This window comes from Aythya marila, assembly GCF_965140915.1.
Source record: "Aythya marila genome assembly, chromosome: 5".
Classification (NCBI taxonomy): domain Eukaryota; kingdom Metazoa; phylum Chordata; class Aves; order Anseriformes; family Anatidae; genus Aythya; species Aythya marila.
Window position 1 is genome coordinate 17,735,648 of NC_139046.1, and position 25,310 is coordinate 17,760,957.

The window sequence follows — 25,310 nt, forward strand, 5'->3', positions numbered from 1 at the left end:
CTCCAGGGCTGTGTACACCCCATGGGACAAACCCAGTCTGTCTGCAGTGAAGAGTGAGTTTTGGGGAAGCAGCCGAGGTCACGGCCTTCTGCAGAGACACAGGGGCACCAGGGACACAGGCGGGACCCCCAGAGGCGGGGGTGCAGAGCACACTGTGGCTGGGTGGTTTTTGTGATTTTCACGAGCAGAAGGGTTGGGCTGCTCCTTTCAACATCCACCTGGAGAGCCAGAAAAAGGGGCAGCGGAGCCATCCTTCTGTTCCCACCACAACCACACACACAAAAATCCACTTTTTTTTTTTTTTTTTCTCCCAAATCTGATCACCGAGGATTCCCGAGTTACAACTGTCCGCATCCTCCTGACCTCCAAAGGTCGCCCTGGGCCTCCTCCGCCTCCCTCCAGCCCGGCACCGTCCCCGGGCCCCCCTGGCTGCGCGGCGGGCAGGGAGGCGGTAGCGGGGCAGGGCCGGGGCGGTGCCGGGGCGGTACCGGGGCGGTGCCGGTGCCGGGGCGGGCCCGTGGCCCGGCGGGCGGCCGGAGGGGGCGGCACGGGCTGCGGCTGCCTCCCGCCGGGGGCGCGGAGCGGGGCGGCCGCGGGGAGCTCCCACCGCACCGCACCGCACCCAGCGCACCCAGCCGGCGAGGGAGCGAGGCGCGGAGGTAACGGCGCTGTCGATCCGCGCGGTCCTCGGGCGCTGCGCGGCGCTGCCCCGGCCAAACTTTTGGGGCCGCTCAGCCCCGGCCCGGCCTCGCGGGGTCCCCCCCTCAGCGCCCCCCGGGGCTCCCGGCGCGGCCCCGCGGCCGGACAAGGGCATCGCCGGCGGGGCTGCCCCGGCCGCGCTGCCGGGAAGGCGCCCGCACCCTGCGGCCGCTCCGCTCGCGTTCCGGGGCCGGCTCCCGGCTCGGCGGCGCTGAGCGGCGGGGGCACGGCGGGGCGAGGGGGCGCTCGGTGCCTGCTGCTCGAGCCGGGGGGGGGAGGTCGTGGTGTTCCCCGGGCTGGATGTTGCACAAAACCGTGGAAATGAGTTTGTTTGGTTCCAAAATATGTGTGTGTGTGTATATCCGTAGTACAAAAATGGGCAAACCGTGGAAATGAGTTTGTCTGGTACCTATATATGTATATATGCGTGTATATCCATAACACGAAAATGGGCAAACCGTGGAAGTGAGTTTGTCTGGTACCTATATATGTGTGTGTATGTATATATATGTCCATAACATGCAAAACCGAGCAAAAAAACATGAAAATGAGTTTGTTTGGTACCTATATACGTGTGTGTGTGTATATATATCCATAACACACACAAAAATGAGCAAACCATGAAAATGAGTTTGTTTGATACCATATATATATATATATATATCCGTAACACATGAAAATGATCAAACCATGAAAATGAGTTTGTTTGGTACATATATATATATATATGTACATATATATATATATGTATACATATCTCCATAACACACAAAACCATGCAAACCACTAAAACGAGTTTGTGCAGTACCAAAATGTATTTATACACGTATACCCATAACACTGCACAGTGAAATGAGTCCGTGCACTATTCAATTCAGCCCGTCTGCCCCCCAAGCAGGCTGTGGGTGAGGTAGCGAGGCAGCAGGAGCCCCGCTGTGCCTGGTGCCCGGTGGAAGCCAGCGCCCAGCGGCCTCGGTGAGGGCGTGAGGCTGCGCGCCCGTGGGGCAGCTCTGGTAGGAGAGGGACTGTCCCAGGAGTGCAACATCTATAAACACTTTTCTGATTGGTTTAAAAATTTAGACACAGGAAGCGGATGGTATCTAATAACAGACAAGTGGAGACACTGTTGTCATGGAAACTGAGAAGACTTCCCCCCCCCCCCCCCTCCGTTTATTTAAAAAAAAAAAAAAGTCTGCATATCATCAGAAATGCCTGCAGAACGTGTTGGCTTCTGGTGCCTTTCCCACAGCATCTGTTGAAACCTGAGAACGTGCCTGTCAAACCAAGGTCACTCGCAGTAAAACTGCGCCGCCTCCACGGCTCCTCTCCTGCTCTGCTGTCCTCCCGGCCGGCCTGGGCTCCCACCGGAGGATGAGCGGAGGCTGGGGAGGCAGCGGGTGCTGGCCTCACTCCTCCGTCCTGCGGTGCCTCTCGGGACTCGGGAGGGATGGCTGGGGCTGGTGGGGTCTGCCTTTGTTCCTCCTCTACACAAAACTATACTCGAGCAAAGTGGTGTGAACTTGAGTGTTGAGGCCTCAACCCCAGCCTCACCCGGGGAAAAAATGGGAGTCAAATGGGTGTGGGAAGCGTTGTGTGATGGTTTTTAATAAAAGTCACCGCTTGGTTGTAGAGTGCTGTTTGGGGATGAAACCAGAGAGAGAACACAATGTACTTCATTATTGATGAATGCAACGTGAGAAAACAGGGCTGAAGTTTTACTTTGCCGGACTACTGAAAGTTTGTTGGGTGTGAGAGGAGAGTGGTTTTGCTCTTAGAGCAGCAGAGAAGGGTTTGTCAGGGAACTTGCAAGAAGGGCTTCAATGCTTTTACTTATTTTCTTGGGTAGCAGATGTTGATCTCAGATGTTTTTGATGGAGAGACATGTTTGAGAACTGAGTATCCACTGAGTTTTCTTGAAGCATTTAATTTTCTTGCCCTCTAATCATCATTTTGCAGTGACCAAGCTGAGAGAAGCACCGAGCATGTCACCGCTGTGCTGGTTGCCACTTAGGAGCCTTCAGGGACTGCTGCCACCTTTGGTGTCCCTTGGCTTGCATGTCCCACTCTTTGCATTGCCACTTCTTGAGAGTGCCAGCGGTAGCTGTTCAGGCCGGATGGTGCGGGGCTGAGCCCCCAGATGCAGGCAAGGGGCTCAGCACCCTCCCCTTGCACCATGCACATGGTGCTGGCGGTCGTGTGTTGCCTCTCGTCCCGCTCACCTCTCATCATCCAGGTGCTGCCTCCAGTTGTTTTGGAGTGCAAGCGGAGAAAGTTTGGCTTCGGAGCGAAAGTGTGCTTGCTTCTAGAAAAGAATTTCCTGTTGTCGGGAGCACCCTTATCTGCAGGAAGGTTTGCCGGCAGGAAGCGTGTCGGTTACTTGTTTTTACAAAGCGAAGGAAACGGACTGGATTAGGTACTTTCTAGATTTACCCTTCGTGGTCCTTGGGGTCTCGGCTGCCGTGTTTGTCTCTGGTGGTTTTGGTTTGTAAAAGTTTTGTGATGCCAGCTGTTCCCGAGTGAGATGCAAGAAGTAAAATTCTTGTGTTGTCCTGCCTCTTTTTCCTGCTGTTGTTTAACACAAACAAACAGAATAAACCACGAAGCTCTTTGGGCCGTATTTTCAAATCTATGCAATTTGCACCTTATGCCTTTTGAGCCTAATTAATGATTTGAATATTCGGTGTGGATACTCAACAGATGTTTGTTTTTTTTTTCCCTTAAAAAGAAAGATCAGAAGTACACCAGTTTTACTAGTAGGAACACTCCTTACGCTTCCAAACTGCTTTTCATCCTGGATCATAAATCACCTCACCGAAGTCCATTTCTTTGACATCCACAGAAATTCAATGAGCGTAGGAAACCGAAAGGTAGCTTTTCACATGGGCAGCCCAACGTTACGGGGCAGGGCTGGCAGTCAAATTAATTGCCCCTAGATTAGCTGTTGCTAATGGATTAAAACTATGAAAATCAGCTGCCTTTCACAAGTGTGCTGAGGCTGGTGTGCCCATATGGAACGCGTGGATTTGGGGCTGAGAATTTCGACGGTGGCCCCAGAAATGCCAGTCCATGCTGGTCCCGTCCAACTTGATGTGGCTCGCAAGATGAGATGTGGCTGTGGGTGAAGGTCCAGGCGAATGGCAGGGGCTGAGGTTTGGTTCATTGTGTTCCTGCAGGCGGGGAGATTCAGAGAAGTAAACAGTATTTCTCAGCTGTCAGCTCACAACAGAGTATTTATGGCGTTAGACTGAACTTTCGTAGAGGTTTTTGAGGGGGGAAGCATGGAACAGTTGCATAAACTTGTAAGAGACTGCCTGGCTCGCTTGACGTAGTGATTTTTGGCATAGGGACTGTCCTGGAACTAGGAGTCGTTGCTGGCAGAAGAGGCAGCCAGGGCTGAGGGCTCTCCAGAAGCCGAAACTGGGCTGGAATGGGACCGTCCTGGCTGATACTGGAATTTGCCAGTTCGTGACTTGAGACGTAACGCAGCACAGCATGGCTTTGGCCACAGTTCTGAAATATGTCTGATGAAACCGCGCTTGGCTTGTTACCTGCTCTCACGGCCAAGCCAAAGTCAAACTGCAGCAGAAATCATAATAAAAAAGGAATCCAACAAAACAGCGTTTTGTTTAAATGTAAAAATTATGGCTGTGCTTTTTTCAGAAGTGATCAGCTGATTCTGGGAAACCAGCGTGGAGCTCTGGAAGGAGAGACAGTGTTCAGAGAGTGGCTCTTCTGTGGGCCTTGGAAGTCCTCCTCCACTTGTGGTGCCAGAAGTCCAGCTGTCAGGGGGGGCCAGGGCAGCTCAGACCCTTCCTCCCTTCCCTGCCAGCTTCAGGTGCCTTTGTCAGTGTTGAGACTTCTGCTTCGGGCTGAAGTTAGTTGTCTAGCCTGAGGTCGGCACCTTTGGCAGCCCATGAAGGAGCGAGGCTGCCTGTGGGTGGGCATAAAGCAGCGGGATAGCCCTGCTCTGGAGGGGCCTGCTGATTGGTATGGGCAATGGATAAAGCTTGCTGAGTCTTTTTAGTGGTTAAAGTTGTGTTGGTCTGCCCTGGTGTTAGCCCAGCTGCTGATGAACACTTTCTTGCTGACGGTCAGGTTTTCTTCACTTCTGTGTCCTGCCGTGGTGGAGACACCGTAGTGCTCAAGGATGGTCTCTAACAGGGGTTGCTGCTCTCTTGTATCTATTTTTTATTTTTTCCTGAGCAAAAGGCTCACTTTCTATGAGTGTTTGTGATCAGGTAGTGGGAACAGTTCCCTGAGCTTCAACCAGGATGCTCGGCGAGCAGCAGTAGGCTGGTAAGCCCTGGCAAGCCTGTTAGGGACGGATGATGGCCGGATCTTTGGGATGTATTTGCACCTCATCTGCTTTGTAAGTAAGAGGCAACAACAGCTTTTTTTCCTTCCCACCATCCCCAAATTACCTCACAAAATGTCTGATGTGTGTTTTGCCGTGTGGGCCCTGGGATTCCCCATGGTGGGAATGCATCTGGTGTGGTGTGGCCCCCTGCCTCCTTGACGTGGGTGATCTGTTGTACCACAAAGTGCTAAATGGGTGGAAAGCACACCTGTAGCACTTTGGTTTAATTGGTGAAAAGGGATATTGGCAAGCTGCATTTTTCTAGTCCTTTACTGGTATGGTGCTTCAGTTTGTCTCAGGGAAGACCGGAGGTGATGGTGCTTTCGGCCTTCAGCAACTCTCTACAGCAACCTCCTTCAGCCTGACTTTGACAAGTGCAGCTATGCTTCTCCTGGGCTGCTCTAGAAAAGGTCGCTTTCCTGGCATCTTCCCTGTGCCAGCACCTCTGTCTCTATCACACTGAACAGCCTCTCAAAGCTTGCTCTTGTTTCCTCTCAAATTATACACAGCCACTACTAATCAAAGGAGGAGGCCGGTCTCCATAGCCCTCTTGAGATTTTACAGCAATCATAATTTGCTTTATTCTGTCTGTCATTCCTGAGAGGAGTTTGGCCCAGATGTGGGTGAAAGCATCGTCCTGTGCTCTTTCAGACTTCTCCCTAAAACTTGCCTATTCCCCGATCTCTGCAGGAACTGGACAGGCTGGGGGTGAAACTTCAGCCCCTTGTCCTGGATGATATTTTGTCGCTTGTTCTTGTTATCTTGCTGCCTGTAGTTGGGTGGCCTCTTTGCTAGAGCTGGGCTTTCTGACCATGGCTCTGTGCTTCTGGTCTGGTTTCTCCCTTGGGCTTGGTAGAGAGGCCGCCCTTTCCCAGATGAAGCCAGTGCTCAGCACAGCGGACACATGCTGGTGCCCAGGCCTGAGCCTTCCTGCAGCTCCTGCACGGCACCACTCCCCATGGTGGGACCCTCAAGGCAGCTGTGTGGTGGCTGCCCAGGCTTGCTCTGAGCAGGAGCAGAGGTGTGAGAGGGGTCACTGAAGATGGGAGAGAGCTGAAGTTTAACCCAGAACTGGGTTAAATCTCACTGTACCCCCAAATCCATCTTTTTTTATCTGGGTCTTACAGTAGATCATTTGCAGCAGCTGCCAATAAATATGCTAATTTTAACAGCAGATTTTCTAAAGCTTTTTGTTGTTGTTGTTGTTGGAGGTAGAGAAAGGGATCCAAATGTTTTGATCCTATTTTTATCATTATCTTCACTGGGTTTTTCTCACTCTGCGCTTTGCTGAGAGGAACAAAATTTTAATAATTCACTAATACACTTTCACTTCATTAACATTTCATCATTCTGGCATTGTGCATGAGGCGAACTCTCTTGTATTCTCATTAAGGCCCTGATCTTGCCTCTGTAGTCTCACATCCCTCCAGGTGTATAAAAGCCCAAACACAGGTACTATTCTGACTTTTGGAAAGTTTGCTTGTTTGTTTTCTTAATAGATTTTAAACTAAACAAAGTATGCAAGTTGTTTATTTGTTTGTTTTGTTCCCCACAAAATGAAGGCCTACATACAAAGATAATGATGTTTAGGTGGAGCTGCTGGGTACCAAGCCTCCAGCCATTGCAGAACTCACTGGTGTGGCCTGGGGAATGTAAAAACATTGGGCCTTGCTGTGGTATCATCCGCATCATTTGACACAGTGTTGTGTATGGTTTAAGTGAGATTTATACTGATATTAAAATGCTCATGAAAATTCTGGGTACCTTCACTGGGACAGCACAGTGTTTGATAAGGAGAGGACACAAATAACTCTTTACACATCATCTCATAATCACAAACAGGTGTTGAAGCATGTCAGTTTGCAGGTGCATGCCTGTGTTGTGTTAGACAGTTGCTTTTTAAATGTGCCCAAATCTGAAATTGGCTGTTGAGCTCTGTGGCAACGTTCCCCCCACCCTCCCCTTTTTTTTTTCTTTAGCATAAAATAAACCTCTGAATCAGTGCCTCATTTATTACTGATGATTAAATACTGTTAGCACACCAATGTGCCAGGGGAGGTTTGGATTGGAAATCAGGAGGAATTTCTTCATGGAGAGGCTGGTCAAGCATTGGAATGGGCTGCCCAGGGAGGTGGTGGGGTCCCCATCTCTGGAGGTATTCAAGAAACATGTCACTAAGGGTTTAGTGATGGGGTTTGGTAGGTCAGGTGAATGATTGGACGATGATCTGGATGGTGTTTTTTGACCTGGGTGATTCTGTGATTCTGCATTATGGCAGGCATATTCAGAAGGCAGAAGCTCAGCATAGCTGGAGGGTGGGCTGTGCATAGGTACGGGAGGCTCGAGAGTGGCAAGAAAACTTCTGAGTTGTGGGTGGTGGAGAGTGAAGGGCCGGTTAGGAGCTTCAGGAGGCTGTGTGTGTCAGAGAGTGTGGCTGTTGGGGACCAGGGAATGAGAGAGCACAGTTATAAACACAGGAGGCGCTGAGGGGCCTGGCTGAGGGTTTTCATTTGTCCAACAGTATATTTACTTACAGAAGCAGCAGGGCAGAAACTCATCTCTTATAAATTGGTACGATGCTGTTGAGGTGAGTGGGATTACTTGGGTTTACAGCCACTGAAGGTCTGTGCAGAGGTGTCACAAGAAGAGGGAGGACATGAAGCAGGGGGAGCTGGAATGCCTTGTAGGCCTGAGCAACAGCGAGGGGGGAGTTGGTTCAGACCGTGAAGGGAGGCGGGCTGGCGGCAGGTCCAGTGCTGCTATATCAGGTCTGATCTGATGGCGAGACGCCCAGCCAAGAGCTGTCAGCAGGGCAGGCTGAGAGATGGGCTTGGCTGGAGCCGAGTCAGCAACAGAAAGCACCTTTCTCATTGGCACAGCAGTGGCTGGTGTGGGAGTGAGCAACATCACCCACAGGGTGAGGAGAGGGGAAAAGTACGGCCAAGGCTGCAGCATGAGCCAGGGGAGAGGATGCAGAGGTGCAGAGGAGCAGCAAGATCAGGATGAGGAGGGCCAGAAAATGGCATCTCGCAGAGCCAAGGCAGGGCAAAACGCCAGCCTGGGTGGAAGAGCAGAACAAACTTAACAAACTGCATGTGGAGTTGAGAAGAGAAAGGGAATGACCCTGACTTCTTTAGAGGCATGAGCTGTGAACTATCTCCACTACATTTAGTAAACTTTGAAAAGCTGAGCTGTAAAGAAACTATGTTGTAACTGCTGTGTTATACACTGAAAATGTGTGTGTATATATATATATATATATACACTTTCCTGTCTCCTGCTGTTGCAGTGTAGTGTGCCATGTGCCAAGGAGGGTAGCAGTGGCTGTGAGGCATGCTCAAGGTCTCGTAGGCCTTGGGACTCCTCCGTGTTGTCTTCTTGAGGGAACCACGATCTGCTTTTGGCAGTTTTGTGACTGAAAATGGTTTCACCACATCTTTGTTTTGTCTACCTTCAGCTTGCTTTCACGTCTGAGCTTTCCTTCATCTAATTCACTGCTCTGGAAGTCAGCTCGTTCCTTGCAGAGAGCTTTCTGGCTCCCTGTGCTGGGCCACCCCATCTTTTGTGTAATTTCAGTGTGTGAACTGTGAAATGGCTTTTGGGGGCCTAACTCCGCTTACACTTTCCCAGATGAGATCATGTTAATATATTTTGCCATGGAGTAACTGTCCTCAAGGAGGAGGAAAATGCAGAGTGAAAAAATGAGATTTGTAGGAATTAGGCACGTGTGCTATGTTGGTCACCCTTCTTCACAAACAGGTCTTTGCTGGCGTGAGAGCAGCCTGTTTGTAACCAGTCCTAGAGCACACTGCAGGGACCTGAAATAGCGGGAAAGAAAAGAAAAATAAAAGAACAAAATGCAGTGTATTTGAAAGTCCTTTCACTTTTCACAGTGCAGGTTGCCATTACTGATGGGTGGCGACATACCTGTTTTCCCTCCATTACTTTTGTGGCACCCCTTTTTGGTACCTCAGAAACAGCCTGGGTTGGAAAGTCAGTCTCTTTACCAAAATACATGGATTTATTTATTTCCTAGTTATATATAGTTATATCTAAAGCATGCCTTGCTGTAGTCATGTTTCCTGACTCCCAAATGTTGTCTTGGTCCCCCCAGCTGAGGCTGCCCGCTAAAATGAGAAAGATAACCTTGCTTACTGGTGGGGTGCTTTCCTGGGGTTTCTCCTTGTTGCCCCAGCACCGCGGTCGCAGGATTTGAGGTATGGAGTTGGTTGTGGTGGTGTACGTGTGGCTGCAGAGCCAGTGTGGAGCCAAGGAGCTCCTGCCTGCCCCTGGTCCCATGCAGCTTCCCTGATGAATGAGAAAAGGGCCAAATACAGTCATATAGGCCTTGAACCCCTCACCAGGGGTTTCAGTGTAGTACTTTCAATGTAGGCTTTTTTACTTTTTTCACAGAAAGACAGTATTATCTTCCATCGAGGGGCTCCATGACAAGGCCATTACTATGCTGGTGATAATAGTATCGCTGTTTCCCACTTGCCCAGTTCCACGGGAGCGTTATGTCCCAGGCTGGTAGACTCTGCCTGCTCCCTGTGCTGGTTGTGCTCAGCGTGTGCAAGCCAGCCTGCCTTCTCACTTTTTCAGCATAAATTCCCTTCCACCCAAATGGGGATGCCTGTTGACGGTGTGATGTGGGCAGTTCAGGACTTATTTTGAAATCCAGAGCTTTTTTTCCCCCCCGCCCCTCATAGTAGTTTTCATCTGAATTTGTTTGTGGTCATGCTTTCTGCTTTTAGTCTGGGGGTAAGAGCTGGGACCACAGAACGGCAGAGATCCCAATCCTGAGCATAGCGGGAAAAAAGGTGCTCTTCCTTATCCTAAAAACCAGAAGCCTGAATAACGTATTTGGAGCAAAAATTCCTCCAGTATAGAAGTCTCCACACCAATATAATTATTTGCCTTGCTTTAATGTTTCACTCGCTTTAAGTTCCCATTGCCTGCCAGTAACATATGAACATGGGGGAACTTTGGAGGGTACGCACATGATTATTGGCATTTCTTCAGCAGCTGCTACTAGCCTGCCTACGTTCAGCAGATTTTATGCTGTCAAAAACAGTTACAGCACATGAATGAATGGCCAGGAAACCACATGAATATTGATTAATATAGACAGAAACTGGCCTCCCACCTCTTGCTCAGACAAAGCAGCAATGACAAAAATGACAGCAGGAGTCAGCCCATGGCATGTTTTATTTCAAAAGTAGAATTTTGTTTTGTGGAGACTCCCTGGGAATCAAGCTTTTCTGTCCAAACCCGAGGAAAAGGAGTTTCATCCGGGTGCCAAAAGGCGGTCTGCCACATCTGTGAGCAAGGAAGTGGCTCGACTTCTACAGGTGTTGAAGCCAGCAGTGTGGCACTTTGAAAAACCTAGCCAGCCTTTCCTCTGGTGCCAGCATGGGCACAACTGCTGGCAAAAAAATGAAGCTTGTCCCTTTCCATGCCAGAATCTACTCTCTCTGCTTGTCTTAGATGATTTCAGTGAAAATTTTGCCTGAACAAATAGCTCAGCATCTGATCAAGGTAGATGGTTAGTGTTTAAAGTCCACTTTTGGGTGTTTGTGGGAAGATCCTGTGGGATGCAGCAGCAGTTGCATCTGATTTTGTGAATGCAAAATTTGGTGCTCTGTTACTGATACAGTGATAATGGTTATTATTATACATTTTTTATTCCAGTGGTAGATAAACAGTATTAATATTGTGCTCTTCCCCAGAGATTCTCTCAGAATCCTCTGAAGCGTGTTCTCTGTTGATACATAAGGTGATTTATGCGAGCATCCTTGTGGCCAGTGCAAGTGGTGCACATGTGGCTTTTTTGGAGCTCCTAAGCCCCTGGACTCATCTCCACATCTGATGGCTACTGGAGTGAATGAAGATGGGTTGTCAACACACCTCTTTCTTGTCGTGATTAACCCTGATGTCTAATGACTGACCCCAGGTAGCAGCCTTTCACCCATGGCAGCATATTCACCGGTCTCTTGGCCACCTTGCTCTGTGGAATTGCAGGAAGGTTGTTGTCCTTATGTTCAAATTTAACAGTTAAGGAGTAGACAGACACACAGCAGGACAGCAGGATGATTGAAGGCCATTGTAATAGATAATAAAGCTAACCCTCTTCCCCAAAAATGCTCTAGTAGTAGCCTGAAGAACTGCTTTACCTGTGAGCTGCAGAAGGAAACATTACAGAAGTGCATGCAATGAGTTTATTACGATGCATTCATTATCACTGCTGATAGACACCCTTTATTGCTAAAGCAACTTTCTTCAAAACAGAAGCCCCGAAAAAGGTTCCTGTCCCTTTTCTATGTTGTTTAAAGTGATGCTGCTCTACTGAAGCTGGGGCCTAGAGAGCTGGGGAGAAGACCACTTATTTTTTTCCTAGAAAGCTTGAATGCAACGTTATTTTATTTCTCCACGTTAAAGTTAATAACACAGCAAGTGTATTTTGAAGTTAAGTATTTCTAGGATCTCTACATGTTAAATAACTGCAGGCAGACTTTATAGTCACTCTGTAGGGCCTCATGATATATCATTTTGAGCTACCTTCTATCTATTACGTTTTATCTGCCTGCAAAATCCATTTCTAATTCTGGCCATATCTCCTTTGCGATCACTTGCCAGAAATCTATTCCCAGGTTTCTCCTTATTTTAGTGAAATATCTCCGCTTCAGCACCTTTCCCAAGGTGGCTGATCTAATCATGGCACTATCAGTTATCGCTTCTCATTTCCTTTGCTAGCTCTGTCAAATGCAATGCACAGCCTAACAAAGTGACATTCAAATACTCCCAGTGACCAAAGCCATTTCCCTCTCTTTCACTCTGCACAATTGGAATTATGTGTGGCTTCTTCAGCACACGCTCTTTGCTCCAGGAATGTGGCTTGTGAGGAACTGTGCAAAGTACAATGGGAGAAGACATAGAGAAGCCAGAATAGCTCCCTGTGTCTGCCACAGGTTGTAGTGACCGTCTGGGTAGTGAATCCCATGCCCATGACTGCTTTTGCCAAGCAGAGGAGAGCAGTGCTTCATTCCTGGTGAGAGAGCATCAGAGGAACAAAATGTTGTCACTTTGCTGTTCCTATCTGCATTTTTTGTGCCTCTATACATTTGTTTCTCTTTTAAATGTGATTATTGCTGTATGCAGAGGACAGTGTACACTGAGCAGGGTGCTTGTGTTTCTTTGGGAGAGAGCCAGCTGGACAGTGGAATCCTCTGTTAGGGTTAAAAGCAATTTCTGTGGACACAGCTCCAGCAATAGCATCTTTTTTTCTGTCTCTCTTAGTTTGGGTGACAAACCTCTTAGCTTTATCTTAGATTGCTATCACAAACTAATACGTGGTTTAATAAGTGTGTGGCTGACTACTCTTCTGCTCTGGAAGATGAAGTTACCCGCCTGCATCCTCAGAACACCTCCCCTCTGTGCCATTGTGAGCTGGGCTTGCTGCAGCCCCATTACGCCAGGGCTGAACCCAAAATCTTGCTTTTTGTAAGGAAGTGGGGTCCAGCTCTGGCCAAGCTGCCTGTAGTCCCATCCAGGCTCTGGCAAGGCGTGCCTGGGCTGGGAGCTGACCGCAAGCAGCACGGCAGGACCTGGATTTCTTCAAAAGCACACAGCCTGTTTAATTTTTTTTTTGTTTCTTCCCACTGTGTGGATCAAATAAACCTGTCTTACAGTCTGTAGCACATCAACGCACATATTTCCCCTGTAGCTTGTTATAGGTTGCAGAATTGAGTTCATGCAAAAGGTGAGGGGGAAAATTACAAAAACGGGTTTTAAGCTGACAAAAAGAACCAGTCCAATTTCTTGCTGCTGGCCCCAGGTACAACAAAACCCAGGTGCTCTTTGTTTGGGTCCTTTGGCAGGTGTTTTGATATTTCAGCCCCCGTTCCTCCTACCACCTAGCTGGTGGCTGCAGGATGCGCTATGGGGCTCTGCCCCAGGGGGACTGCAGAGCCAGCTTCTGGGTGTCCTAAAGTGGTTGCTTCCAGTACAGCCACGTGGCAAGGACAGGGTCTAATGGCTAAAAAGCTGTTCGTTGCTGCGGTTTCTTTATTTTTTTTTTCCTAGCTATTTCTTCACTGTAGGAAGGTAGAGAAATCTGCGATAAAATAATAATTAAATGCTGACAGTACTAAATTTCCACCCAGCGTGAGTTGGCAGCAGTTGCAAACCAAAACATTAGGTCATTAAAGAAAAAAAAAACTGATTAAATACCTCTGTATGCTTTTCTGATTAGCTATTCTTAAAAAGAACATGTGGCTATAATAGAAGGGTGTACTTGACAGCAGCAATTGCTTTTTTAGGGAAAGGTAAAATTCTCCAGTTTTAATGCATATATATATGTGTTTTCTTGCTGATCTCAATAGGCATTTACTTCTCCCTAATAATCCATTTTTAAAAAGCACCATGTAATCTCCCCACCATCAAATACGTGAAATACTCTCAATATTATGTTTCTGGAGAGAAGAGTTAGCAGTGACTACCATGCTCAGGGGTCACTGTGGTCTCTTTTTCCTGTTCTCTGGCTGGGCAGAGCTGACTTCTAGCTTCAGAGACCCACAGCCTTGGTGAACCTTGTTCTGGCACTGGTGGTGTTGAAGCACTGCAAGGCTCAGGGCTGGGCTGCACTGCATATACATGTAAATGGTATAAAATGGTAAAAATGGTCAGAAGGTGCATTTGTAGGTTAATCTTTTCACAGTCCTCTAGTGTATTTTGGCTCCAGTGTGTTCCATAATAGCGTTTCAGGGGCTGATACCTGTAGATCATGTATATCCTCTGTTCCCTCTGTATCCTCTATAAGGGATGCTGCAGGACCCAGCAAGGAGGGAGGATCTAGGGACAGTGGCATTGCAGGAGAGCTGTGGTCACTGCTGGCCCTGCAGGAAACTCGGGAGCAGGGCGAGGAGCTGGCCAGGGGCATTTTGAGTTGCAGTTTGGGGAGAGGAAGCCCCGAGGCACTGGATAACCACACCAGCAGCCTGGCTGGTGTCAACTGGGATGCCGGGCACCCCCTCTGCAAGTGCCAGGAGTGCCTCTGAAGCCTGCATGAGCTCTGTGGCCCAAACACACTTCCCAAGCAAGCCCCCAGCATGGGAGATGTCCCTATCAGTGTGGCTCCTGCTGCCATCATATCAGAGCAGCTTGTGGGCCGTCATGTGCTTATCTCCTGTCATCCCTGCAGCACCACAGTGTCATCCTCCCTCCCTCCCTCCACCAGGTCCTTCCTTCCACCTGCATGTGAGAAACTGAGGAACAGAGAGAGGGGTTTTCTTGGCTACTGCCACTGTTGTGTTTGAAGGTGAACCACAGAGTAATACAGCCTTATGTGGTAGTAATGTGTCCTTGTATGCACCCCAAAGTTGTGCATGAACAGTGGTCTTGCGAGCATTACTTCTGTCCCCTGGAAGGTTCATCTGAAGGTGTTTGAAGGAGGATCAGCATCATGTGGTTACAAATTTACTCAGCACTTCTATTAGACTCTTCTAAGGGCAGCTGGAATATTTGTCTTTCCCTTGGGAGCTGTGTAAGGTACATTTTTTTTTTTTTTCTTCACAGAAAGCAATTTCTCAGGAAGTCATTCCAGTTTAATCTCCAGATTATCTGTTTGTTTGTTGTTTGTTTTTCCCCCAGGATAAAGCAGCTGAATAATCAGCTAACCCTAATTCAGGCAGGGCTGAGGACTATGTATGGGCACATGCGTAGCGATCCAGACTGGGGGAGTGCTGTTGCTTTAGGCTGCAGTTTTGTCCATACAGCCTGAGCGTGGTGGTTTCTTTGGAGGTGAGTGCAGGTGCTCGGGGTGACCTGAGCCCCCTGGAGACACCTCTGATATGGAAAGCTAAGCAAAAGGTGTACTTCCACAGGTGACATAACAGTCAGCTTTTTGCAACTTAAATGCAGCATCCAAGAGTGAGAAGAGGGCCCTTATGTCTTTCTCTCCTGTACGGGGATATTCCCAGCAAGGAAGGGTCTGGTGGAGGCCGGAGGCTGCCTATGTCCCAGTACAAGCTGGAGGCAGAGGGACCCATGCTCACTCGGGCCTGTTGCCTCCTCAGTCATGGTACTGTGGGGCAGCCTGTGGGCAGTGTCTGACTGAGGTGTCCCTCGGTGGGGAGCCACCAGTGCCTCATGCAGGGACCCTTCCCCAGGAGCCAGTTGGGGCTGAGGTGGGCCGCCACTGAACGTGGCGATGTGAGGTGGGCCCAAGCGCCCGGCCCACGTGGCCCCGAAGGTTCATGGGGTTCTTGTAGTGCCAGCAGTGGGCTGAGAGAAACTGCTTCCATCCCGATGTTTATGTGCTTGACCCTATAGAGTGTGAGGTGGCCGAGCAGTTACAGGCCATTAATCCTCAATTGCTCTTGTCAGGTACTGTATTCATTAATCCAGGGCCAAGCAGAGGTTTAGCTGTCAGCGCAGACGTGACACCTGTTAGCAGTGTTTGCAGCCGCATAGACAGATTCGAGTTTCGTCAGGCACCACGCCAGAGCTGGGGCTCAGCTTCAGTTCATCCCCTAAGGGCTCCTTTGCCCATGTGCTGGTGGCTGGCCGGGAGCCGGAGCCCTGCTGAGTCCCCTGCCCGGCACCCCAAGGAGCCCGGTGGCGGTGGGTGGCACGGTTTCTGTGCACATCCCCGCACTGATTTTATTGCCTTCTTTTGTGGAGGAGGAGTGCTCCAGGCATCCTGTGGCAGAAATTCCCCTTATTCTTGGACATTGCCCAAGGGTTCCTCAGCAGAACAAAAATTGCTACAGAAAAAAAGAAAAAAAGAACACACCGAGATGCTGAGCACCAAGACTTAGGGAGTGCTTTGATATGCCAGGCTGTGATGATTGTGTATAGAGGGACATCCTTTTGTAGCTTGAATTGCTATAAAAGGCTTCAATAGCCTTTCTCTGGCAAACTGCTGGTACCCGGAGTCGGGAGTTTGTCTGAGCGAGTTTTGCAGGCTCAGTTCCACAGTACACATATTGATCTGCTGCTGCTCCCGAGGTGAAAACTGTTTATGCTTTAATACATTAAGTTCTGCTCCCACCGATCTGTGTGGAAGTCTTGTTTTGAAAGTAAAAGAAAAACAGGAAGGGAGAATGTTGAGATGTTTTAACACAGTAAAAAGCATTTTCTTCCTACACAGTGCCATTTCAGAGAGAGAACAGCTTCTCCTCCAGGTCTGTTTTCGTCTAGGTCTCTCTCTTCTGAGATTTAAACATATGCTTATATCAGTTCCTCAGCTGGTGTGTATCTGTTGACGTACTGCACCCCCTGACATAGTGTGCTTTCCTCATTTACACCTCGTGTCTTTGCTGTGGGTCTTTGAAGTTAGTGGAGTCCTCAGGTTTTAAACATGGTCCTTCAACAGTGCTGCACCGTGGGGGCTTCGGGGCTTTTGTTTTTGTGAGCAAAACAATGACATAATTACCAGTAGGAAAATAGAAAAATCAGGAAGTTATTTATTGTCCTGATGTCTATCGGATTTGTTGCTTACTGTGAGGCAATTGCCCTAGTTCAGCAGATGGGTACTGCGAAGGTCCAGGTGGCTGAATAACACCACGCAGCCCGTGGCACACCTGGGGCAAAATCCAGATGTGTGAGGTGTTGCCCCTGCAAAGCTCACCCTTCGTCAGGGAGCTGCCCACAGCTGGAGGCACGTCCTGCTCTGGCTTTGTGGCTGGTGTGTAGGTAATACCAGAGCACAAACCCACTGGCAGGCCGTGTGTGTCCAGGTGAGAGGCTGAGATCACTCAAACCAACACTCCCCTGAGCAGAAGCAGGAGAGAGCATATCTGGGAGCTCTTAGGGTTGCTGTGCCTGGCTGCAGGAGCCTTTGCTTTCAGATTTGTCCTGTTTATTTTATTAGTTTGTGTGATTTTATCTAGCTGAAATAGCATTTGAGGAGGTAGAGTAGCAACTTTAGCCTCAGGTCAGGCCATCTGCAGAAAAAAATGTTAATTATCAGGGACTGGGATAAAATTCTGGTCCCAACGTAGGATTTCAATGACTTTTGACGGTAGTGAGATCATCTACAGTAGGTTGTCCTCATCATCTCTGTTAGAGAAACTGGATGAAACTCTGGCAGGCCACAGGTATGGAGATCTCTAACTCTTGTTTTTCTTTATTGCTCTTGTTGTCCCGGTTTTGTTTTTTGCTTTCCTTCCATCTAGGCATCGTTGTGTTCTCATCCTATGTCCCACGCATGCATTCTTCTGCTAATGAAGGAAAGGAAACGGTCACACTCAGATTTCAGTCTTTAGGAAAACAAGAGCATCTTGATTTTATTATGTTTTTGGACAGGCTACAAGGGATAAAGTTGAACTTGTCTGAGAATAAAGGGATGTTACATACTCAGAGTTTACTAAGTGTAAAATGATTTGGAAATGTTTGTTTTTCTTCCTATGAAAATTAAAGGCACCAAATAAGGCAAAGTGGTTTTTGGTGTGGTGCTTGGGATTTTTTTCTAGCTCTTCAGTTCTGTGCTACAGAAGAATCAGTTTTTGAACCAATATTGAATGGGAGTAACAAGTACCTAAGTCATGTAGTCTGGGTGTAAGAATCCAAGCTAGTTCAGCTGTTATTCGGACCACTCTATAATAAAGCCCTGTAGGCTGATGTCAGTAGCTTTGTGTCATGAATACCATGCTGTTTCTATTTTATGTGGACTAATTTCATTGCAAAATTTCCACTAATATCTACGTGCCCTTCTTTGATTTCTTTGCGTGTTGTGTGAAGGAGCATCCTTTACCTTGCTTTGCAGGGTGGTATGATACCAACCTGGTGCTCAAGACCTGCCCTCATGCCACAGCCATTCCTGTTGTTAGGGCAAGACCATGGACTCCCAGGGATGTGTCCCCAACGCCTGTAACTTGGGGACCGTAATCAAGGAGGTGATTTCACCCAGCTGGGTCTGTGGTTGTGCATTGACTTAGCTTAAAATCCAACTGGCAGTCACGGTGATAGGAGTAAGAGCTTTAGGTGTATTGTCAGCCCTGGTAGTGAGTTGCTTGCTGCTTGCTTTTTGTTTGGTGACTCATTGTGAAGTTTCACCTTCCACAGGGACACTTTTTTCTTCTCCTAGGCAAGCTAAGTAGAAATTGTTGGAGCCTGCTCCTATTCATGGCTCGTAACTATCATCACACTGTAGGGAGACATCTTCTCCTCTTGCAAAAAATGGAAGATTTCCAGTTAACTGTCTGGAAATAGGAAGGAGTGGATTTTTTTCCTCATTTTATGTTGTTACTCTGTTGTGTACAGCGGCTTATTCTTTTGCATTGGCTGTTCATACTTGAAGATTTCTGAGAAGGGGATTGATAACATGAACCCTTAAAGAACAAGATTAGATGAGGTGGAACTGGCTTTGTTTGCCGCTTTGGTCTGTGATGCTGTACTCCTTTCACTGCAGTGTGATGAAAGAGTATGTGTATTCCTAAAATAAATAATCTGGTGCTCACCTGAGTTCAGCTGTTTACCCGGGGGAAGAAAAAAGTTTCCTTAGAAATGAGAAGGCTATTCAAAATCTGTTTGGGGCATTTTAATTGCAGTATGCGATGAGTCTTTTGAAGTTTTATTACCTATTATATACATAATTCCAACTTTGCCTTTTGCAATAGCTTAAGGTTTTTTATTTGCTTCAGAATATTAACATTTCTGTTTCAAGCTTTGAAAGAGCAAACTTTCTGAGCATGATTATGAACATTAGGTTAATGCATAATCCCCACTCAGAGGTTCTCCTAGATTTCCATGTGCTTGTTTAGAGGCTGTTCAAAGGTGCTTAGCTTTAATTGCCATTATGTGAGCACACAGAAATAAGGACCCAGGAGTCTTATCAATTATTCTATTCGCAAATTCATTTTTAGGTCGGCTCAGAGCTGTCCTAAGTTGAATTTATATTGAGGAAGTGTAAAGGTTTTCATCTAAATGGGGAGGAGGTTGTATTGCCTCCTGTAAATGCTCAATGGCTGCACATTTTTGGTCTGAATGTAGTTGCTGGGGATCTGTTTTTTCTTCTGTGGCTTTTGTTTTCTTGCAAGTACTTTATGTACCTTGCATATGCAAACTTTTAGCTGCCCGCACAGGAATAACATTATAGGTCTGTGTAAAAATGGCATGAATGCCTGGATTTCTGTGTTTTCCAGTGAGCTACAAGACCTGAAGTTCTTGAGTCGCAATGGAGAAAGGACCTTGCCTTTTCACAGCTTTAGAAAATTTTACTTGGTGAGGTAGAACTGGAGCAAGAGGTGGGGTAGGGCGTTCTGATTTTAGCATGGGGGCCCGTAAACTGAAAGCTAGCTAGACCTGCATGCTCCACCACCCACAAGAAGCCTCTGTGTAGTCAATTCCCACTTCAGAGTCTTACCTAAAAATCTGTGGAGTCCATAAGGAAATACAGAGTGAGTCACTGTAGAGTAAGAAACTGGAAATGTGCTTCTAAATGCAGCAAGGGCTTGGTGTTTGGGGAAGAGCTGTCTGGTGTGTCCTGGACAATTGACAGAGAAGGGCATAATAGGACTAACAGGAAAAGTTCAACCATTTTGTGCATTACACTGCAAAGCTGAGTGGAAGGTCTACTTTTAAATATTTTGTATTTCAGAATTAAGAACTGACTTCTATAGTTCCTGTAATAATACCCTGCACTGTTACCCGAATTGTGAGCAGCTTTCCAGCTCTGAAGGTACTAACACCGGTCTCAGTGGCATTAAAGTGCAGTGGGCTGAAATCTGTTGAACTAGAATTCAGATCGTCTTTGACCTTGCCTGTCCCAGCCAAGTGCATTAGCTGTGCGTGGTGTGCCCCAGAAGTTGGGCTCTGTGGGTTTGTGGTCTCATAGCTGTGAGAGCCGATAGTTCTCTTACGTTATTGAAACCAAGAATGCGTTCTCCCCCTGTCTGACAAAACACTGTGTGTGTGTGCTTGGTGGAAGATGGATGGTCAGTTTTTCAGTAAAAAATTCCAGTTAGGAAACAGCTTTTAGTCTGAAAAAAACTGAGGTTGTGTTTTATAGCTCACAAGCCCAATAGAAATTTTCAGGTTATCAAGAAAAGCAGCCATGGCCAGATTTTCAAAGTTCTCCAGGAAAGGCAAGTGCAGTTTATAATGAACCCAGTTAATTTGTTCGACATTCCTTAAATGTCATCCCCTACCAGTACCAGTGCTGTTACTGCTCTGGTGTCGTTAACCATCTGCTTAGCATGTAAAACTCCTCGGGGCAGGGATCAGATCTTTGCTTTGTGCTGGATGCAGGGCAGTCTGTAGCTGACACTTGAGAAACAATTAATGGTAATGCGGCTCAGCAGGGTGCTGGGTACCCAGCTAATAAGAGTGGTATAAATGCCTGGCTGGATTGGATTAGAGGGAACTTGTGTGTCCCAGCGGTGTGTCTCCAGCAGGTGAAGGGAAATAGTCTTAAGCATCATCTGACGAGGAGCAGTGAAAGAATAAATGGCGTTTCTGAAGGACGCACAGGAGTTAAGGAGGCAAGAGAGTGGTGATTTGGGTGTGTATCTCTGTTCTGCTTATTGTGAGGCTTTATTAACTGATTTTTTTTTCTTTCTATTGTGAAATAAGGGATCGCTTCAGAGCATTAATCTCATTAGTGCCTGCCTTTTCCTTCTCTCAGTCTTCTGCACGCGTGGTAAGTCGGCGCTTTATCGTATTCTCCTTTGTATCCTAATGATGCCCGTGTGTCGGGGGGAGAGCCACGCAGCGGATTGCACCCTGTGCTAATCCATCAAAATCAAGTTAGTAGCGCGGCGGCGGACGTCAGCGGCCAGCCGAAAGCTTGCTGGTTGCCCAGCAACCTCCGTGGAGGAAGATGGAGGGACGGAGGGACAGAGGGACAGACGGACAGATGTCCTGCCACCGCTCTGCTTCTAGCCCAGGTGCCACGGATGCCCCTCCTGCTCCCCTGCCATGCTGCTGCCATTCTCAGGGGCTCTGGGGCTGGGTGGAAATGCACCCTGCGCCATCCTCATTAAAGTCACTAATTGGGTTGGCTTCATCTCATCGAGGCAGGACTCTTAAAGGCATGCTCCCCTTATGAAAGGCCCCAGCCCGTAACGCCATGTCCTGCCACAGGTCAGAGGAGCTTGGTGAACGGCACTCGCTACTGACCTCTCGCCCTTTGGTGGTTTCTCTGGTTCACGGCTCAGGCTGAGACATCTGACCTCTGCTCTGCTGCACTTCCCTTTGGTTTCCCAGCCCTAGGAGTCCATGCCAGGGGGCAGGGGTGGTCAGGATGCAGTTCGAGAAGTCTCTGGGGAAATAAAAGGGCAGTTGCTGTTGGACCAGGCTGTGTAATGGCCAGGTCTTGAAGCCAAATAGGACTTGACGGTGTCACTTTAATTTTATAGAATATTTAATTACTATGCAACACATTTTTTTCCACTCTTTGGATGCCTTTAGAAGATGTGCCCTTCTTGTGCTCCAGGGTGAACTTAAAATTCATGTACATTTACAATGGCTAAAGCTAAACTGTGCTGAAAAGCTCACACAAAACCCTACCTGTGCGATTGCAGACATCTTTCATGTCCTGCCCCCGGTGCCTTTGTTAATGACAAGCTCTCTACTTGGGGCTTGATTCAGGAAAGCACTTGGGAATGTGCTTAACTTTGAGTTTTTAACAGTGCCATTGAAGCTAATGAACCTCCTGTCGAGTTTAAGCTTGAACACAGGCTGTGCTGGACCTGGGGCTGTGTGAGTGTTCAGCCCACGATCCTTCTCTGCAAACTGGGGTACAGACACACAGACGGGGTACTGGGGAAAGCAGGGGCTGTCCTAAGCAGGAACAGCGCTGCAGCCACGCGGTGCAGCCCCTCAGGGTGAGACAAACCCTCCCCAGCCCAAGGAGCACGACTCCAGTTCCATCTGCGAGCCTCCCTCCGCTGGCATGCTTGGAGCTGCTCGGGGACTGTGGGACGGTTCGGCTCGACTCTTGCTCGCTCTGTGCTTACGTGTGCAGCAGTTGGGTGCCTTTTGGAATGCGTTTTCTGGTGGCAAGCTATTCATCAACTGACTGTTGAACTTGTTATTTCCTAAAGCATATGGCATGTTGCTCGTGATTGAAAAGCTGCAGTTCTGCCTCCTTGTTCTTCAGCTGTTCAGATTCCTCTCTGCTTGTTTTGCTGAAGTCCTTCAGCTCTAGAATGATAGCCTCCATCAGCTAGATGGTGGAGCTGTGCTCGGAGACAGTGCTATTGTTTTTGTCCATGTTATTTCTAAAATGGCTGTGCAGAGAGAGTGTGGCAGGGAGGAGTACCTGGAAGCAAAGCATCAGGTGCCTTAAATTCAAAAGGAAGGATGTCTTCGGAGAGCCTGTCTGCTTGTTCGGTGGGAAATGAGTAAGGACTGTGGAAAGCTAACACATTTACCAGGTGGGAGACCGGGTGACAGCAAAAGGCTACATATTAAGGTTTTAATGGAATGAATTTCAGGTTGTTAGTCAGAAACATTTCTTAGAATAGAAAGTAGGATCAGAGAACAAGTAGTCCTGCTCCTGTCCTAGTCCCAAGCAAACCTTTGTCCCTAATACATTTTTATGATGACAGATTGGTGTCTGAGCCAAGTCCAGCAGGGTGGGTCCTCCTCCCGTTGACAGAGACAGTAGGTTACTGTTTGTGGGTTCCCATCTCGGTGAGAGGTCAAAGAAAGATATTCCTTCCCACGGTTAGGCCAACTGTGTTTTCCTCCACTGGGGAGTCAGATACGGATGTGCTTTAAGCCACATCCTGACAAGAGTGTCTGCCAGGGTCTGCAAAAGGGAGCCCGCTCACCGCTCGGACCGATGTACCTGCTGTTACTTGGTGCTGCATAAACAAACCAGGAAGAGACATTTCCCACCCTTGAGGGTTTATATTACAAGAAAATACTCCACAGTATAATACAGGCAGCTTAACTGTTAGAGTTCATCCTTTACTGCAGACCAAGGAGATGCATTTGTCCTGGGTGGTGGGACTCACCTGGCCGGTATGGTGCGGATACAGTACGTGGCCCAGGATGCCAGCACCCCTCTGTTGCCAGCCTCACAGCATAGTTGCACTTACCTGGGATATATCCAGAGTGTGGTTCTGCTTGATGCAAGGTGCTCCTACTTCTCCTTAGGGTGAGGAGGAATCAAGGTGACCCAGTACCTTCTAGGATGGAAAAGCATGGAGGTTGGGTGAGAAGCCAGGTAGCAGATCACAAAGAGCTACTAAGGCAGCCACAAGAATATCTTCTCTTACTAAAGATATTTAATCTTTTTGAATGAGTAATATAATATTTATAATATTATAGTAGCTGTGATAACTTGCTTAAAAATTAAAAATAGTTAATGGCTGAAGTGGAGTAAGCGTATTTAATGCTTCCCACTGAACTGCCACTGTACCTCCTGCTAGAAGAGTTTTATTTAAATGTATAATTTTCTCCTATTTTAACAGTACTGGCTGGAGTGAACACACTGGTTCTGTGTTCCCTTCTGAATGCACATCACGCTGATGGTGTTTATAAAGTTCCCTGCCTGGTGTGTGTCCTGGCTCCCTGGAGCAGCACTTCCTACCGGTAGACTAATTACCCCGAGGCAGAGGAGGGCGTTTCAGTGCAATTCATTGATCTGGCTGCCCTGGGTCCATTTTTGGGTTGCCATGCTATATCTTTTGTGGTAGGTGGATGTTGTGTATTGCTTTGTGTGTTATTAGATAGGATTCCCTTAATTCCTGGGAGGTTTGCTCCAGACTCACCCCAGCTCTGAGGCAAGTGCTGTTTCCTGCAGTGCTTTCCCCATGCAGTGGAAAGCTCTGCTGTGTCTGAAGACCCAAGCTGCTGGTCGCATTCCTCAGCTGGGTACCGTTGGAGATATTCTAGACAGCTTGGACCTGTTCCATGGGGAACTTGGGTGAACAGGACAAGACGCCGGTCTTGATTTGATGTAGGTCAGTGGTACAAAGCACACACAGAACTATGTCCTCTATAGAGATGCTCCAAGGCATTTTGTACAAGTAGCAGCAGTATCCATAGCACTGAAAGCTTCATGATGGGGGTAGATTGCATGGCTATTGCTGACTGAGGGATGATAAAATATGAATAGCTATAGCAGGGTCATCATCTACTAGAATACGGTGGAGATTCCTACCCAAAGTTGATAGAGAGTATTTTGCTGCTCATACACTAGGATGGCTTGGTCTCCGTGTGAAATGTAAGCCTGACTATAGGCTGAATTGACTGACAGGGATGGGGTAGGGACCAAGGGAGGGCATACCTTAAAGTGAAGGGACCTGTTCAGCGTCAGCAGCCTCCTCCGAGCACTTTCCTTTTCCCACCAAACCCATCTTTGCCTTCTCAGATCCTTGGCTGGTTGTTTTTTGTCTCTGGACTGATCCCACTGCCCATAGCGAAGGCTAGATAGGGCTATGTGTCATGTTCATAGCATCATCAGTTTAGTCCCTACAAGCCCGGCACTTCATTCCCTGGTTGCGTGTGGCCATTCAAGAGGAGAAGGAGCGTGGGGCCGTGCAGTTGCGGAATGAAGGCAAATTGCGAGGAGTGCCTCACCACTGCAAGTGCCTGGCCAGAGTGAAAGGAGCAGCCATGGTGTCTTACTGTATTTAAGGTAGATAAAATGAAGGCTTTTCCAGTGTAAGTAAAGTATGTAAAGGATTTGGTCTTTCACAGTGCTCTTAGAAATTTACAATGAATGATAACATTTTGCGTACATTGAACATGCGCAAGAGGAAGATCCAGGGTAACTGCAGGCAGCTTAGCCTGACATCAATCCTGGGCAAAAGAATAGAAGAACTGATAGAGGATTTAGAGAATTAAAGGTAGGGAATATAATTAATGCCATTCAACATTCTTTTTTGGAGAATATGTCTTGTCAAACAAACCTGATTTATCTGATGAGATTGCAAGTTTGGGGGATAAGATAACTGTGTAGATATAATATACTTAAACTTGTGTAAGGCGTTTGATTTTATTCCACATGACATTATGATTAAAATATTAGCACTATATACTTTCACTGAAGTACATGTTAAATGTATTAAGAACCGGGTAACTGACAGATCTCAAAAAGTAGTTGTCAATAGGGAATCGTCACTGAATGGGAACATTTTTAATGTAGCTCTGCAGGGATCAGTTGAAGCCCCCATGCTATTCATCATTTTTGGCAGTGATCTGGAAGTAAATATAAAATTATTTCTGATAAAATTTGTGGGTGGCACAAAGATTGATGAAGTGGGAACAAGGGCAGGAGGATACAGTGCTCTTGGTCACT

General features: G+C 47.7%; 1 protein-coding gene across 1 annotated transcript in view; it reads left to right on the forward strand.

Moving 5' to 3' along the window:
- Nucleotides 1–545: 545 nt before the first annotated feature.
- The window catches only part of FOXN3 (forkhead box N3), a 191,280-nt gene continuing 166,515 nt past the window's right edge, over nucleotides 546–25,310 (forward strand). Inside the window, exon 1 of the mRNA XM_082761076.1 lies at nucleotides 546–659. The gene's annotated coding sequence lies outside the window, so the exon portion shown is untranslated. The remainder of the gene's footprint in view (nucleotides 660–25,310) is intronic.